We start from the raw sequence: 13516 nt of genomic DNA on the forward strand, positions 1-13516 counted from the left end.
TGCTTTTGAATAGGCTATCTAGATTGGTCATAACTTTCCTTCCAAGGAGTAAGTGTCTTTTAATTTCATGGCTGCAGTCAGCATCTGCAGTGATTTTGGAGCCCAGAAAAATAAAGTCTGACACTGTTTCCACTGTTTCCCCATCTATTTCCCATGAAGTGATGGGACCAGATGCCATGATCTTCGTTTTCTGAATGTTGAGCTTTAAGCCAACTTTTTCACTCTCCACTTTCACTTACATCAAGAGGCTTTTGAATTCCTCTTCATTTCTGCCATAAGGATGGTGTCATCTGCGTATCTGAGGTTATTGATATTTCTCCTGGCAATCTTGATTCCAGCTTGTGCTTCTTCCAGTCCAGCGCCAATCCTAATCTCCCAATTCATCCAACCACTTCCCGCTTGGTATCCATGTTTGTTCTCTACATCTGTGCATCTATTTCTTCATTGTAAATAAGATCACCTTTACCATTTTTCTAGGTTCCACATGTATATGTTAATATATGCTATTTGTTTCTCTAATTTCTCACTTCACTCTGTGTGATAGTCTCTAGGTCTACTCACATCTCTGTAAATGACACAATTTTATTACTTGTTATGGCTGAGTAATATTTCATTTTGCATATGCACCACATCACCTTTAGTCATTCCTCTGTTGATGGGCATTTAGATCGCTTCCATGTCCTGGCTATTGTATATGGTGCTACGATGAACACTGGAGTATATGTTTCTTTTTGAATTATGGTTTTCTCTGGGTCTACGCTCAGGACTTGGATTGCTGAATCATATAGGAGTTCTGTTTTTAGCTTTTTAAGGAATGTCCATACTGTTCTCTACTGTATCAATTTACATTCCCACCAACAGTGTAAGATGCCTTCCTTTTTGCCACACCCTCTCTAGCATTTAAATGTTGTAGATTTTTTGATGATGGCCATTCTGACTGGTGTGAGGTGATACTTCATTGGAGTTTGGTTTTAATTTTTCTAATAATTAGTGATGTTGAGCATTTTTTTCATGTGTTTTTGGGCCATCTTTTTGGAGAAATATCTTTTTAGGTCTTCAACTCAGTTTTTGATTGGGTTGTTTCTTGGTTTATTTTTTTGATATTGAGCTACATGAGTTCTTTAATGCATTTTGAAGATTAATCATTTGTCAGTAGCTTCATCTGCAAATATTTTCTCCCATTCTGAGGGCTATATTTTCATGTTTATGGTTTCCTTTGCTGTGCAAATGCTTGTAAGTTTAATTAGGCACCATTTGTTTGCTTTTTTTTTTTTAATTTTCATTACTCTAGGAGGTGGGTCAAAAAAGATGTTGCTGCTTTTTATGTCAGAGAGTGTTTTGCTTATGTTTTCTTGTAAGAAGTTTATAGTATCTGGCCTTACATATAGGACTTTAATCCACTTTAAGTTTGTTTTTTTGTGTGGTGTTAGGGAGTATACTAATTTCATTCTTTTATATGAAGATGTCCAGTTTTTTGAGCACCACTTATTGAAGAGACTATCTTTTCCCCACTGTATATTTTTGCCTCCTTTGTCATAATTTAGGTAACCATAGATGTGTGTTTCCAACAGATTTTTCAACTTAGAACTAGATTTTTAAAAGTATACCAAGTTGGCTATTAAAAATTACATTTCAATTTTACATTAATACTATTTAAAGTGTATATTTACACTATAAAATGTGGATTGAAAAACAACAAAAAGGCTCAGATGCATCTGATTCAGTGAAATGAGAATTCTCTGTGACTGTTTACATGGCAGTTCCCCATCTCCTTCAAAGTAATATTGGAATCTCATCTTTTCTGGATGATAAATCATTGCAATATCAGAATGTTTATGTAGCATGTGTTATTTCATTCTTGAGGTGCAAAAGGAAAAATGACAATATTTTTATTGCATCAGTATGGAGCATGGAACTAGTTGTCATGAAGGCTGATTGAAGAAATGCTCCTATCTCAAATCCATTTAAAGTGACTTTGCAAGAACTGAGCTATAAACATGAAATGACCAGAACACCATAAAGCCAATGTGACTACATTAACCATCTTAGCAATTTATTCCAATGGCAGTTGCTGATGCAATTGTGCGATCATTTATCAAAGGGCAGTCACAGGACTGGATTGGCAATTCCCCCTCCCGGGTTGTAGGGTGCATGTTTGTGTATATGTTTGCCTGTATGTATTCACACATCATATAGCTTATTAGCTATCATCAAATACAGAGGTCAGTGGGATAATCTGAGTTTTGCCAAACAATAAGCTCATGGTGAACTATTATACTGATGGCAGAATTTGAGAAAGGGTCAGATTTTTCAAATGTAAAGAAACAAGTCAAATTATCTCCAGGAAGACACTCTAAATTTCAGGTACATTTTTTCTGCAGGTTTGAAGATTTTGTTGTTGCTGTTCAGTTGCACAGTCGTGTCCAACTCTTTGCAACCCCATGGATTGCAGCATGCCAGGCCTCCCTGTCTATCACCAACTCCTGGAGTTTACTCAAACCCATGTCCATTGAGCCAGTGATGTCATCCAACCATCTCATCCTCTGTCGTCCCATTCTCTTCCCGCCCTCAACTTTTCCCAGATGCAGGGTCTTTTCCAATGGGTCAACTCTTTGTATCAAGTGGCCAAAGTATGGCCAGTTCCCTGACCTCATATTAGTTAAAATACCCACCCTATTACCCAGCCTATAACATCCTAACCAAATCACTTAATGCCACCCTTGTAGTAGGAATTTTCTCTGTCTCAAGGCTATAAAAATTGGCTTCTAGACCGTGAAAGGTTTTGGCTCTCCCTTGAGTTGGCCTGATGTTCTAACAGCATCTCCCACTCTCTGAAACTTTATTCTCCTCTCTGCCTGATGTTTAGAAATTATTTTCCAACCCACACATGGACCACGGCATTGATGACCTTGTGATTTTAGTCAAGTGTGGATGCTGACTCACAAGTTTGGGGTTGGGTCTAAGATTCTGATTTTCTAAAATTCTTCTAGGTGATACCACTGCTGTGGACTCTCTGACCTCGCTTTGACCTCTAGGAGCTACTGACTAAAGGATGTGAGAATCTTACTGAGTCAAGTTAGTAATGCAGACTTTTCCAAACCTTCTATCAGAAAAAAACACCTGGAGGTTCTTCTCATAAATACAGAGTCCTAAGTCTTGTTGCTATATATAAAATAATATACTTTAAGGAAAAGGATCAAATTTTATTTATTTTTAATGATTATCCCAGATGGTTCCTAGGGTAATTACTAAAAGTAAAAAAGAAAATAAAATTACAAAATTGACCCTTTTCCTTAAAGCATATTATTTCTGGACTTCCCAAGTGGCACAGAGGTGAAGAATCCATCTGCCAATGCAGGAGATGCAAGAGACTGTGGTTTTGATCCCTGGGTCAGGAAGATCCCCTGGAGCAGGAAGTTGCAACACACTCCAGTATTGCCTGGAGAATCCCATGGACAGAGGAGTCTGGTGGCCTACAGTCCATGGGGTCACAAAGAGTTGGACATGACTGAGAGGCTGAGCATGCACACAGCAGACGGTTCCTATGATCAGCAAGTTTATACAGCATGGAGACAATGCAGTGTTTTTCTGGGCTGATCTTCAGACCACGGCCAAGCAGATTATGCAAGGAGTTGCTCTCCCGAGTTCCTACCAAAAATGAGCGTGGATGTCCTCACTAAATGTTAGAATTCAAATTTCCCCAAGACTCTGATGCATGCCAAGTTTGTGAATCACTGATTTTGTGTGCTACTGTTTGATGTGAGTTACCAGATATTCCCCAGACTTTAAAGAAGCGGCTTAATATTCGAGCCTGTCTATATTGGCCCCAGTAAGAGTGCTAGAGGCAGTGCCTCCCTGAGGTCACCGTGATGATAGCAGTAGTAATTAGCGAAAAGGCAGAGAGAACGGGCTCCTTGGGGATAGTTGGGCCTTCACCAGCCTCCATTAATCTGAGAGCTTTCTGCGTAAGAGTGTTTTAATGAGGCTGACAAGGTTTTTCATGTAAGCAATTCTAGCCAGCTTGCTGAGTTTAGAGTAGAATTGTGTTCTCCAGAGGGAACTGTTGGGTTTGGTGGATACTTATATGGTAGAAAACTTTTAAGTATATTTGAAATAAAAACTTCTAAATATATTTGAAAAAAAATGTTCTTTTGACTTGGATACATTTAGTTTTAGCTCTATTTACCTATTTATCATAATAGAAATAGTAATAATAACTAATAATACTAATAGTTTTTCAGCACTTATTATGAACCAGGCCAACATTTGTCTAGGGACCAAACATTTATTTAAATTTCTAAGCAAGTGACTTAACCCCTCTGAATTCTTTTCGCTTCCTATTTTGGTTTCCAAACCATTATTTGATCTCCCTTATGCAAATAAAATATTTTCTACAGAAATGAACTCAAGTGACTTTATCGCCAATCTTAGCAGCACATGTAGCGCCTCAGATGCAGTCCTGTAATCCCCTCAGTTACAGCTGATCTCTGCCTTCACTGCACCTTATCCTGCACCCCAGACTCAGAGCTGGTTCATTGTAGTTATTTCTAAACGTCTTTCTAAATAACACACTGTTGGCCTACAGTTCTAAACATTTATCTCAAATATATCCTTGCTGTATCTATCCTTTCACCGTACATCTTGTTGTTCAGTCGCTCAGTCGTGTCCAACTCTTTGCGACCCCATAGACTGCAATACACAGGCCTCCCTTTCCTTCCCCATCTCCTGGAGCTTACTCAAACTCATGTCCATTGAGTCGGTGATGCCATCCAACCATCTCATCCTCTGTTGTCCCCTTTTCCTCCTGCCCTCAATCTTTCCCAGCATCAGGGTCTTTTCAGATGAGTCCGTTCTTCGCATCAGGTGGCCAAAGTATTGGAGTTTCAGCTTCAGCATCAGTCCTTCCAACGAATACTCAGGATTGATTTCCTTCAAGATTGACTGGTTTGAACCCCTTGCAGTCCAAGGGACTCTCAAAAGTCTTCTCCAACACCACAGTTCAAAAGTATCAATTCTTCGGCACTCAGCTTTCTTTAAAAGAGAGTCCAACTCTCACATCCATACATGACTACTGGAAAAACCATAGCTTTGACTATATGGACCTCTATTGGCAAAGTAATGTCTCTGCTTTTTAATATGCTATCTAGGTTAGCCATAGCTTTTCTTTCAAGGACCAAGAATCTTTAATTTCATGATTGCAATCACCCCAGACAATAAAGTCTGTCACTGTTTCCATTGTTTCCCTATCTATTTGCCATTAAGTGATGGGACCGGATGCCATGGTTGTAGTTTTCTGAATGTTGAGCTTTAAGCCAGCTTTTTCACTTTCCTCTTTAACTTTCATCAGGAGGTTCTTTAGTCCTCTTCACTTTCTGCCATAAGAGTGGTATCATCTTATATCTGAAGTCATTGATTCTATGGCTTCATAATTCCTTTGTTTTCTTCTAGTCTATCTGGACACTTGCAGCTTCCTTCCTTAACAACCCTAGATCCTTGTTCATCTGCACTATATCTCAGGAGATTCTTCTATTCAAGGCCTCACCATTCCTAGAAATTTCAACCATCTCTTTGTCTTCACTCGTTGGACATCTGAGTACTAGTACAAAAGCCTATATGAGCAGGTGGAGTGGTGAGATTACTGAGGGTCCAAACTCCATAGCAGTGTGTGTATACCCATTTATTCTTTCACTGTGTTATGGGCTGCTTCCTGGAATATTATTCACAGGGGTAATTCCAAAACTTATTGCTACCCCTTAGAGATCTAACCAAGGGTTCTTAAGTCTGGCTTTAATTTTAATTATTTATTGAATTATTATTGATTCACCAAAGCAGATGTATTCTCTTATGATCAGACTCACATCAGAGCAATTAAATAACAATCTGAAGATTAAGCCCAAGCAGTTGTATTTAACATTTTTTTCCAAGTTGATTCCAACATGCAGCCAAGTCAGAAACCACTGCTATAACGCAACTCCCAGTGGCTCCTGTTTTCAGCAGAAAAATTTCATCTCCTAATCTTTTCAAAGGTATGCAGACCCCCACACTTGAACCAGTCTCTTTCTTTCTTTTTAAGATAACTTGTAGAGTTATTTATGGCTCCTCTGGTGGCTCAGAATGTGCTGGCAATGGAGGAGACCCGTTTTGATCCCTGGGTTGGGAAGATCCCCTGGAGAAGGGAAAGGCTACCTGTTCCTGGTGGGCTCAGTCTGTGGGGTCAGGAAGAGTCAGACACAACTGAGCAACTAAACTTTCACAATTTATGCTTCCCAGGTGGCGCTAGTGGTAAGGAGCCCACCTGCCGATGCAGGAGATGTAAGAGACAGGGGTTCAGTCCCTGGTCAGGAAGATCCCCTGTAGGAGGGCATGGCAACCCACCTCAGGATTCTTGCCTGGAGAGTCCCATGGACAGAGAGGAGCTTGGTTGGCTACAGTTCATAGGGCTGCAAATAGTTGGACACAACTGAAGCAACTTAGCACAGCACAGATGGATTTACTTTTCCCAGTCTTTCAACTATCCTGGTTAAAGTCTTAGAGCCATGGACTAAAACTAAAAACTTCAATTTATAGACACTCTGCATCATAACTTTTTGCAAAAATTTAGATAATAAGAATTTTCTCTGGACAAAGCAGTTAAAAATATCCAGTGGGAATATTTGCTTCTAATTTGTGTGATACTAGCTTTTATTTTATTTTTAAAATTTATTTATTTTAATTGGAGGATAATTACTTTACAATATTGCGATTTTTTTGCCATACCTCAACACGAATCAGCTATAGGCATACATGTGTCTCCTCCCTTCTGAACCCGCATCCCACCTCCCTCCCCATCCCATCCGTCCAGGTTGTCACGGAGTGCTGGGTTCGTGTTCTCTACATCATATATATACATTACTATATATATTACATATTTATGTATATAATATGGTATATATACATATATATGTAATATGGTATATATACATATATATGTAATATGGTGGTGTATATACCATATTACATATTTATGGTATGTATGTATCCATACCATATATATGTAATATGGTATATATACCATGTATGTGTATGTATATATAGTATATATACATATATATGTAATATGGTGTATATACATTACATCATATATATATATTACCATATATATAGTAATGTGTATATATATACACATTATTATTACAATTTATTTATATATATTATATATATATATGTATACACATTGAAATGTATCTATTTCAATATTCTTCTCTCAATCATCCCACCTCTCCTTCTCCCACTGTGTCCGAAATCTGCTCTTGATGTCTGGTCTCTTTTCTGTCCTGTACATAGGCGCACTGATACCGTCTTTCTGGATTCCATATATGTGTCTCATACAATGTTTGTCTTTCTGACTTCACTCTGTATAGCAGGCTCTTGGTCCATCCACCTCATTAGAACTGACTTAAATTTCACTTTAAACTTAGATTTCCATAACATTCTGACCATGAAACAATTTATTTTCAATTTTCTTTACTTTAGAAAATAAGATTAGACATTTTTGGCAAGTCAACAAAAAATCTCAAGTTCAAGAATGTTGGTGGTATTTAGCTAATTTAAGTACATCTAATTATCTTGCATTAAGTTAAGTTCTAATTAGTTTCCTATTCAATAGATCTTTCAAACCAAGAAAACTTTTTCTGTGCATAATTCCATTTAGGATTTGTTTTTAATAAAAAAAATTAAGTGCATCTTTTGTGTACCTTTCTCTGTAATATTCCCCCACTTGCAAGTGTTATCAAAACATTGCCCTATAAACAACCATGGAAAAGCTGCAACTGTCTAACTTAACTTTGAACATTTTTAGTATTTTCTAATAAAGCAAGAAGGCTGTAGTCTTAAGGCATAAGTAAAATGGATTCTACATCTGAAATAAGCTCCAGTGAGACATCTAATGGAGAAGGAAATAGCAACCCACTCCAGTGTTCTTGCCTGGAGAATCCCAGAGACGGGGGAGGCTGGTGGGCTGCGGTCTATGGGATTGCACGGAGTCAGACACGACTGAAGCGACTTAGCAGCAGCAGCAGCAGCAGAGACATCTAAAAGTGGAGTCAGGGCAAGCTAGGGTAGTTAGTGCAGAAAAAGCTGCCACAAGCAGCAGAAGCCAAAGCGGAAAAGAACAGCCTCTTCTTGGAAGGCAGAGCTCATTTTCAATTTGCTCTTTTTTCCCTTTAAGATATCTCAGATATAATAAAGTTTAGAATGTTTTCTGGATTGCTATCTGATTGCTCCCTCCCCTTTAATTTGTAAATTGATTTAATCTGGACTCTCAAGAGGAAGGACGATTTTCTGAGCCATCAGTGCGATTACTTATCAAAGTTTGAAATGTTTGCAAAATGCCATCACTTAGAAAAGGCAATTCTTTTAAAAATTAAATGAGATCAAGATAACAATCATAGCAATCAAGTAATGGCACAATATAAGGTTCATTCTTTATGTCTTCTAGGGCAAAATAACATCAGGTAGGGTGGCTGCAGGATTTACTGTTTTTGTCTAAACTAGAAACACTTTCTAGAGGAATAAGCTATTTTTTCCTAACAATAATTATTAGATAGTTAAAAAAACAAATATGAGAATTATAATTGCTCTTAATGCTTTTAAAAATCACAATACATTTAAAGGGTAGAAATAGTTACTATCTCTGGAGGAGGAAATGGCAACCCACTCCAGTATTCATGCCTGGGAAATCCCATAGACAGAAGATGATGGTTTACAGTTCATGGAGGTCAGAAAGAGCTGAACACATCTCAAACCACTGAGCTCACAGTTGTTACTATCAGGGTTAATTATATGTATAATGTTACTGTCACATATGGATGTACATGCTTTCTTTAGTTTCAGCAGGAAACTTCATTTAATATTAGTGATCAGATACTGCAGTGTTTTTCAAAACTAGAACTTTATTGCTGAGAAAGTTATAAAATACATATCTGTAGGCAATCGTCCCAATATTTTTAAGCACAAAGCAGGCAAAAAAATAATTATACATGCTTTATTTTATTATCATGACAAAGAATTTTAGTTAATTTTTATTTTTGCAGTCTCATTCAAGTTAATGTTTGCATTATTTAATTACATTCAGTTTTTTAAAACATTTATTGTAATTTTTCTGAAATGAGATGGGACGTTTTTATTCAATTATTTTTGCAAAATACTTTTTATATTTTATGCCTTAAGCTTCCTCTTCTCTTTTAAATTAGTTTATGATTGCCCTCAGTGAATCAAGAGGGCAAAGTAGACTCAGTGTGCATTGAAGTCTTTGTTACATTAAACTCCATTCATCCAGTGATGGGCACTGAGGTTGGCCATTGTGAACAGTGATTCTGTGAACATGAGTGCACACGTACGTGTTTAAATCCCTGCTTTCCGCTCTTTCGGATATATTCCACAGAAGTGCAATTGCTAGATCATACAGTTATTTTACGTGTCATTATTTGAGGAGCAGCTATACTGTTTTTCTTAGGGCCTGAGTCACTCTATATTTCCACCAGCAATGAATGCATAAGGGCTCCAATTTCTCTACGTTCTTGATAACATTCATTATTCTCTATCATGTTTTTATAACAGCCACCCTAAGGTGTGTGTAAGTGGTATTGAATACTTTTGAGTATGATTTAATTCATTCTGTTGTCAACAAATATAAAGATATAAAATCTGAAATAAACATACATAAAATAATTTATGCAATTACACACAGAAATATAAATCAAGAAGTTTCACTGGTCCCACTCTCTATAGGTCAGATGAAAAGGTATTTTTGTGCCATAAAATTATTTATGCAATTAGCATAAAATATTTAGGACTTATTTGATGGCTCAAGGCTATGTGGTGTTGTGTAATATATCACATTCAGGTTTTTGTTCAACAGTGAAAGAAAAATGGAAAAACAATCAGAGTAAAAATTTTAAAAGTAATTTAGATAAAAAAATAATGTGATGGGCTATTTCCACATAAAGTTCCAACCCGATCTCTCATGGCAACATGTCTTTTTGTAACATGACTTCTATCTTCTCTCTTCAAGTGGGTGATCCTTTCCTCTGGCACGGTCCAGCTGACCAAAAAGTTTTCTTTTTCTCTTCTGCCTTTTGAATCCTTCTCCACTTTAATTGTTCCTGATCTACAATCTGCATTGATCACTGTTTTCTTCTTTTTGGAGGACCCACCTGTTACGCACACCACATGCCCCGCACCTCTCCCCTCTGACTCTGCGTGAACTACACTCCTCCGCATCTATTGTCTTGTAACTTTGCGCTAGTCACCTCCTGGGCTTTAACTTAACAGCACTCTCTCAGCAATCCGCCCTTTGTCCTTTGCTTCTCCCTCTTCTGGCTTTATGCTGATCACATCCATCCTGGTGCTTAGCTTTATGGTACTCTTTTTGCAATCCACCCCCTAGTAGCTTGCTTTCCCTCTTTTTGTATTACAAAAAGAAAGTTATGGTGCAATCCACAAAAGACAGTGTACCCAAGGGACTGACTGCCAGATCCAAATGCCCTGGCCACCTGATGTCAGCCAATTGACTGTTCTGAAACAATGCAGAAAGAAAGAATACAGGATCCTTACACTTTGCTCTTTATATCCAACGCCTGACTGTGAGCCTCAGCTATATGATCCCTTTGATTCTGCATGATAGGGGGAGACACAGTTCTTGAGGCATGAGCTATGTTCTCTGCTGGCTTGGGGATTAAAGCCATCTTTCTATGTCCTCCAAGTTCTGTCTTTGTATTTTCTTATTTGGCTCCCGTGGGCAGAGAAAGCCAAGATTTCGACAGCAACAACCTAGGACTCGCCAAGTAGAATACGGCCTCACAGGAAATATCATACTTATTGTCTATAAGCCCATTGGCTACGAAATCTGAAAAGTTTGAGATGGTTCCCTCAACTAGACTCTCTCAACTAGACATTAAGTTCTTCTGAGAATCTTCATAGTTTTTTCTCACAGTATACTCACACATGCAAAATAGAAATAATTCTACCTTGAAAAAAATATGGATATTGTTTTGGGGGCATGAAGTGAATTCTAATGAAATGTATAGAAAAGTCTTCAAATTTTAAGAGCCCTGGACTATCAAAAATACCACCTGATTGGACTAAAGGGGACAAAGATATTTTGAAATGCAAAAAGTTCCCAACTTCTAAGGGCAAGAAGCAGAGTAAGAGATACTTAGCTCCAAATACTGGCTACTTCTTCCAGAAAAGCTGGGCTAACTCTGAGGCAAAGCCAAGACTTTTGTAAAACAAAGGATTAGGAACTAGAAGTACACTCCACCGAGACTATCCCTGGTGTCTAAGAAAAAGGGAAATGTTGGCCACCTGATGCAAAGAGCCAACTCACTGAAAAAGCCCCTGATGCTGTGAAAGATTGAGGGCAAGAGAAGGGGGCACAAAAGATGAGATGGTGGATGACATCACTGACTCAATGGATGTGAGTTGGAGCCAAGTCTGGGAGAGAGTGAAGGACAGGGAAGCCTGGTATGCTGCAGCTCATGGGGTCGCAGTGTCAGACACGACCGAGGACTGAACAATGAACAGCAACAACGACATGAATCAGTATTGCCTTGGGCCAGTGACAAAAATCCACTTTGTATTCCTCTTTTAAAATGCAAGTGTCCATTGCAATGATGTTAACTGTGTTTTACCAGCATATGTAGATGGTTGACAATCTATTATTTTATTTCTCATGTCTCTGGATCCAGAGCAACTCAACCCGAGCAGCTGCGTCCAATAAACCTCAGACACACAGGGACACAGTTCAGATGATGCCATTCTGGATTCCGAGACAGAACCTGGAGGGCACGGGGCTTCTGGAGGAGGGAGGGATGTGTTGCATGTGGGAGGTCTGTAAATCGCTGTGGCCAGAGGGTAGACAGCGGTAGACTGTTTGCAAAGATGTGAACATCAGTCCCTGAATCCCGCCTGTCTGCTGTGTGAACGCTCCACTCCTCCACTGATGAGAGATGAGACTTCCCTTCCCTTTGGACTTCCCTGGTGGCTCAGAGGGTAAAGCATCTGCCTACAATGCTGGAGACCTCGGTTCAATCCCTGGGTCGGGAAGATCCCCTGGAGAAGGCAATGGCAGCCCACTCCAGTACTCTTGTCTGGAAAATCCTATGGACTGAGAAGCCTGGTAGGCTACAGTCCATAGGGTCGCAGAGTCGGACACGACTGAGCGACTTCACCCCCTTTGGACTTACACAGGCCCTGTGACATTTCAGTGAGTACAGTAGAAATGACATTGTGTAATTTCTGGGCCTGAGTTTAAGAAAACTTCCAGTTTCTATTTTTTTTTAAATTTTATTTTATTTTTAAACTTTACATAATTGTATTAGTTTTTCCAAATATCAAAATGAATCCACCACAGGTATATATGTGTTCCCCATCCTGAAGCCTCCTCCCTCCTCCCTCCCCATACCATCCCTCTGGGTCGTCCCAGTGCACTAGCCCCAAGCATCCAGTATCGTGCATCGAACCCTTCCATTTTCATCTGGTTACCAGGTAAAGAAGCTTAAACCAGGCTTCTTAATGATGGTTGGAGAAGGAAATGGCAACCCGCTCCAGTACTCTTGCCTGGAAAATCCCATGGATGGAGGAGCCTGGTAGGCCACAGTCCATGGGGTCGCAAAGAGTCGGGCACCACTGAGCGACTTCACTTCACTTCTTCACTTTTAATGATGGTTATTGGAGAGTAGACGAATGAGCAGAATGGAGGGGAGGGAAGAGATTGAGGTTTTGCTCAGGAGAACCTTGGCCCCCACTGCATCTCCTGGCTGAACGGAGCCACGTGAGTGACTTCCACGGACATCATGTGAAGTAGAAAATAGAACTCACCAGGTGAATACACCTCAATTTGGGGGTGGTTTTCTTATACGGCAAAAGGGAACTTAGCTTTATTTGTCTTAATATTTAGAGAGATAGTAAAGTTGGGATAACATTTCTTTTCATTTATGGCTTATATTTTTTTCAAAACAATTATTTTCACTGACAGATGAGCATAGAGAATTTATGGACAGTATTACAGAAGAGGTAAAAGCACCTTTATATGATGGCATTATTAACTTTCCTTCTTTTCTTATAACCAATACTTTTTTTGACTATAAAACTGATTATTTTGTTACTATTTTTGGAATAGTATGCATATTACTTTCCTTGTAATTGTACTGATAATTGAGTATCTCATTTATATCATCTAGTTTATTTCTTTGATCCAAAAATAAATACCAAGAATTGCAACTTCTTTGGAGCCAGGCCTAAATATCTTTATTTTTTTTCTGCTTTTAATTTTGTATATAAAACTATGTCTTAAAGTAATGAATGACTCTGGCATCTTATCACAGCCCTAAACTGCAAATTTCCAGTGGCTGCAAAGCTGCTATTAATAAAGTAATGCTTAAAGAATCACAGATTCCTAATTTAAACAGGAACTCAGCAAGAAAGACTAGCTTTTCCTAATCACAGAAAACTCAGGTGTTTCATTGGAAATACATTC

Source organism: Bos indicus x Bos taurus, chromosome 14 (genome assembly GCF_003369695.1).
Source record: "Bos indicus x Bos taurus breed Angus x Brahman F1 hybrid chromosome 14, Bos_hybrid_MaternalHap_v2.0, whole genome shotgun sequence".
Lineage (NCBI taxonomy): Eukaryota > Metazoa > Chordata > Mammalia > Artiodactyla > Bovidae > Bos > Bos indicus x Bos taurus.